Here is a 6,249-nt window from a genome sequence, read left to right on the forward strand (position 1 = left end):
TACATCGGATCATGAATCCCCATGTGAATTGGATAGTTGTAATGTTTTGTTAGAAACTACTTATGACTTGTGGGCTAATAGCATAATTAGCCTACTGCTAATTTCACATGAGCCTATAAGATCGCACACAAGAATAGTCCAACTCAAATTATAATGTCCAAGTTCATTGAATCTGGAATATGTCTAGATTCAATGAATGTAATATAGGGTGAATGAATTATATATATATATATATTTAAATATTTATCAAATAAATATTTATATATTTTATATAAAATTCAAAATTCAAAATATAATTATATGTATATATATTTGTGTGTATATATATATATTCATATGTGTGTATATATATATGATATATGTATGTGATATATAAAATTAAATATATATAATAAACATACATACATATATATATGTCTATTCAAATACATATGTATATATATACCATTCGTGTATATATATCTATATATAATATGTATATGTGATATATATTATATTATGTTATGTTATGTTAGTCTTAAATTTAATTTTATATGATAGATTAAATTAATGAATAACATGATATGAGAGAATATCATGTTAGTTTTATAATTTGAATTATAAGATAAATTTAAATTAGATATAATATTATGGATTAAATTTATGAGATAAATTTAATTAAATTTTCGTGGGCTTTTAAGTGAAAAATGAAAACTCTAATCCATATACTATATATAGATGGGGACTTCCTTTATGAAGAAAGAGAGAGTTAGAAAAGTTATGATAGCTAATAGAAAGAAAAACTAATGTTCAAAAAAGAACGGATGCTAGGAGCGCTAGCACATTGTTCGAGTTAGAGAGTTGTTTGTATGGATACTAGTAGAGAGAGTAGATCTATGTTGTCAGCTCCTCAAATCCAAACTCTTAAAGAGAATGTGTGCTGACTTTAAAGAATTAAAAGGCAACTCTTTTATCTACTTTGACTTAAATAAGTTCATTCAATAGTAACCTATTTGGCTTGGATACTATTTAATTATGAATATAATTTAAGTTTTGCAAGAAATTTGTTAATAAGGGTGCTAGTGTGTAATTAGTTAGATTCTTGAGAGTTGTATGGTCGGGTAGAGGAGTTAGTATGTAAAGTATTGGAAAGATTGAAGAATATGAGACTTGGTTAATTTAATTATGATGATTTGGAGCCTGATTAATTATGGTGTTGCCAATGTTGAAAGATAATTTATTTAACTGGAATAAGACCATTAAACCTTCATTTTATATTGGATAGGGTATTTAGAGGAAAGAAGCGTTTATTGGAGTTGTAAGAAATGAATTACAAATCTTGCGAATACTACAGGTAAGTAGATAACGTCCCAATCAATTTATAAATTAAAAAATTTTCTTTATCAAAATATTGATTTAACAATTTATAGATATTATATATTGCTCTTGTATTAGCTCCTTTTGTTAATTAAATTGTTTTAATTCTTGGAGTCATGACTTATACTTTTTGGATTGATGGAAATACTTCTACAAATTTTAGTAGTCTATTATTTGATAAAGCCAACTACGAAAATTAGTGAACAATTTATAAAATATTAATTATGAATTTTCATATTTAGAAAGATTGATGTTTTACATATTTCATGCGAGTTTGATATTGAGAAGTGAAATTATACTTTGCAAGTAATGACTTTCTCGCATGTTTGAAAGTGGATTCAAAAAAAAACTTTATATAGAACACTGGTTGCTAATGGCAATTTCGTTAGTCCTTGGCGTGCTATGGTTCACCTAGTTAACAGGGTGCTTATAGGAGGTGCTAGCCTCGTGCGATGGCCAACACCCGTGGAATGGAGGGATGGTTATTCGTGAGTATCATGCTCACGTTTCTTTCGTGGCTTTGGTTATGTTTGGTTACTTACCCTCATGGATTATGTATCCACATTTGTCTTCCCGGCAAAAACCATGTTTGGTTATTTATCTTCGTAAATTGTGTGTCCATATTTGTTAATTGTTCTTATAAGCCCTTGTAATATGAATTTAATTATTTGATGATTTTACATTCCATTGGTTTTAATTAGTAAATTATTTATAATTATTTATTTTATTTATTTACTTTCTTGCAATTAAGTGATAATAATATTTGATATGATATTTTAATAGTTCAAGATTTTATTTAAACTTTATAAAATCCTTTTATTTTTTGAAGTTTATTAAATGTTTATGAAAATTATTGTCTCTTTAAATTGCATAATTATTTCAAGCTTTTCTTTATTTATATTCAATTATTTATTGTTAGTACGTTATTCACTGAGAAAGATATTTTGGTCTCAGATAGTATAGTTGAACTTGTGACTTGAGGTATCCACTAAGGAGTTTTATTACTAAATTGAAGTGAAAGAATTGTTTTAGTCAAATCCTAATTTGATAAAAATTTGAACTTTATACTTACGTTGGCGTCTGGCCTTAGATGCTCCATGTAAATTATAGGTAGGACCCTCACATTTATTTTAAAATTGAATATCTAATTTAATATTGTAACAATTTCTAATCATTCTATTAGTGTGTTTAACGTATTAACTTTAGAGTTTCTCCAATCACGGCTTAAAGGATGTGAGTTTTGTACCCATATCTTGTGCCGGTCACACCTGATTTTTGAGGTGTGACAAAATAGCCGAAAATAAATCTTGTGCCTAAAAAATATGGACCAAATTTTTTAAAAGTTGAGAGTATCACTAGTATAAAATATGAAATTTACAAGGTACTTTTTACATCGGTTGGAAAGCAAATGGTGTAAAAAATATAGACAGTGGTATTTTTGTAATTATGTTGAAGTTATGGACACCTTTTACACCGGGTGGACTCACCCGGTGTAAAAAGAAGACTTTTCACACCGAGTGCATGGCCGCCTGATGTAAAAAGATGACTTTTTACACCGAGTAAGTCCAACCAGTGTAAAAATTCTTATTTTTACACCGAGTGGCATGCAACCGATGTAAAAAGTTAGCCTTTGTAAAAAGTATAATTTCCATACCGGGTGCATGGCCACCCAGTGTAGAAAATATTTTTAAATTCTCCTCCTTAATGTCTTCTTCCTCCATTCATTTGCTCCTTCTTCATCTGCTTCCTCCCTCTCACCGCCCTCCCCCTCCTTCATCTCCCTGTCGTCGCCCCACTCCCCCTCCCTTTCCAGCCCAGTCGTCGGCCCCTCCCTGTCGCCTACCCCCTCCCCCCGTCTCCCCCCCCTCGCTGCCCCCTCCCCCTCCCCTTCCCTCACCCGCCCCCTCCCCCTCCCTCGGCCGCCCCCTCCCCCTCCCCTGTCCCTACCCTCCCTCCTCAATGCCTCTGCCTTGCCACTACTCCTTCTCCCCTCTTTACTCTCTTAGTGTTGAGCCGTTGCTACTGCCACTCAAGTATGTATTGAATATGAATTTTTAAATTTTATAATGCTTAAATTTAGTTTTTAATGATATTGATTGTTGCTATGAGGGCTGTTAGTAGCTTTATAATGCCTCAAATTATTGCATGTGATTATTTATTTGGTTTAAAATTTTTAATTTTTTCATATAAAATTTTCTAAAACTGTTGGGAAGTCCAATTTTTAGGGGAGACTCTATCAAAATTTTTTTTGAATTCATTCTTTCATCTAAATTGCTTAAATTTAATTTTTAATGATATTAATTGTTATTGGGAGTGCTATTAGTGGCTTCATAAGGCCTTAAGTTGTTACATGTGATCATTTATTTAGTTTAAAATTGTCAATTTTTTCTTATAAATTTTTTTTAAAAGTCTTGGGAGATCCAATTTTCAGGGAGACTCTATCAAAATTTTTTCAAATCTTAAATTAATTAGGAATTTAGTTTCTTAAAATAGTTTCAAATCTTGTAAATTTTTTTTAAAAGTCTTGGGAGATTCAATTTTTAGGGGAGACTCTGCCGAAATTTTTTCAAATCTTAAATTAATTAAGAATTTAGTTTCTTGAAATAGTTTGAAGATAATAACATTAGTTATATTCTTTAGGAGGTGACACATGGATCATAGTTGGATGAATGCTAGACAAACAAGTGACAAGTATGATAATGGGGTGAAAGAATTTTTAAAATTTGCTAAGAAAAATGATGTTGATAGTAGTGAAAGGTTCTATTGTTCTTGTGTTAATTGTTTGAATGAGAGGAGACTAGGTGTTGTCGAGATAAGAGAGAACTTAGTTTGTAATGGGATTTGCAAAAATTATAGTAACACATCTCAATGTGTGGAAGTTGATAATCTTGATGATGAAATAGAAATCAATGAAGATCAGTTAGAGGACATGATCTGTGATATTGGGGAAGAAGCTTTTGAACGAGCACATGTGTATGCTAACTTGTGCACTGATGCAGAAAAGCCTCTATACTCGGGGTGCACTAATTTTAGTTTGTTATCTGGGGTGTTAAAACTAGTTACCTTAAAGGCAAGATCTAGGTGGAGTGACCAAAGTTTCACATGATTACTAGAGTTACTTCAAATAATGTTTTCGAAAGGCAATGTACTACCAAATCATTATTATGATGCCAAGAAGATCTTGTGTCCCATAGGTATGAAGTATAAAAAAAATACACGCATGTCCTAATGATTATGTGTTGTACAAAAAAGAGCTTGAAGAGGAGGAGAAGTGTCCGAAATGTGAGGCACCATAGTACAAAGAGAAAGGGGCTCCTACAAAGATCTTATGGTATTTTTCAATTATACCAAGGTTCAAGCATTTGTTTGCAAATACTAATGATGCAAAGAACTTGATGTGGCATGCAAATGAGAAGATATCTAATGGAAAACTTTGACATCTAGCCGATTCTCCTCAATGGAAAAAAATTGATCACTTGTTTCCCGAATTTAGAAATGAGCCAAGGAACTTGAGGCTTGGACTTTCTACAGATGGAATGAATCCTTATGGTAGTCTTAGTAGTATACATAGTTCATGGCCTTTTCTTTTGGTGATTTACAATCTATCACTTAGGTTGTGCATGAAAGGAAAGTACATGATGCTATCCATATTGATTTTAGGACTAAAACAACCTGGAAATGATATTGATATTTACCTAAGACCTCTGATTGAAGATTTGAAAGTGTTGTGGGAGGTAGGTGTGAAAGTATTTGATGTAAATCAGAAGGAGAATTTTAAGTTACGTGCTATGATCTTTTGTACTATAAATGATTTTCCTGCATATGAAAATTTATCTGGTTATAGCATGAAAGGTCATAAAGCTTGTCTAATTTGTGAAGAAAGCACAAACTACCATCAACTTCAACATGGAAGGAAGATAGTCTACCTTGGCCATCGAAGGTTTCTTAGACGAGATCACCCATATCATAGATTAAAGAAAGCTTTTCATGGTCACCAAGAACACAATGATGCTCCAGATGCTTTGACTAGGAATCAAGTGTATGAACGTGTGAAAAACGTTAATATTATCTTCGATAAGACTAAAAAGAATACTGGTGCAAAAAGCATATGGAAAAAAAGGTCTATCTTTTTTGACCTCCCATATTAGCACAATCTTGAAGTAAGGCATTGTACTGATGTTATACACGTGGAGAAAAACATGTGTGATAGTATTATTGGAACGCTTCTGAACATACCAGGTAAGACTAAGGATGGTGTGAATGTAAGATTGGATTTGAAAGAAATGGGAATACGGGAAGACTTACCCCAAGACCAGAAGGTAAATGAATTTATTGTCCCCCAGCTTCTCATACATTATGCAAATCTGAGAAAATAAGTTTTTGTGAGTGTTTACATGGAATCAAAGTTCCTTTGAGGTATTCTTTAAATATTATGAAGCTTATACCTGTGAAAGAGTTGAAACTGATAGGCTTAAAATCTCATGATTGCTATGTCTTGATGCAACAGCTATTACCTTTGGCTATTCGAGGCATATTGAAAGAAGATTTAAGACTTACAATAACTAAACTTTGTTTCTTTTTCAATGCTATATGCAGTAAAGTTATTGATCCCCGTAAACTAGAAGAGTTAAAATAAGAAGCTTGTACTATCTTGTGCCAACTTGAGATGCACTTTCTTCCTATATTTTTTGATATTATGGTTCACTTAATAGTGCATCTAGTAAGGAAGGTAAAATTGTGTGGTCCTGTTTATTTGCGATAGATGTACCTAATTAAGAGATATATGAAAATACTGAAAGGGTATGTCAGAAATTCATATCGACCTGAAGCATTGATAGTTGAGAAATATATTGCTGAAGAAGCTATGGAGTTTTGTTCTGATTACTTGTCAAG

Source organism: Prosopis cineraria, unplaced genomic scaffold (assembly GCF_029017545.1).
Source record: "Prosopis cineraria cultivar Desert tree isolate PC_DT_omini unplaced genomic scaffold, ASM2901754v1 PC1, whole genome shotgun sequence".
Lineage (NCBI taxonomy): Eukaryota > Viridiplantae > Streptophyta > Magnoliopsida > Fabales > Fabaceae > Prosopis > Prosopis cineraria.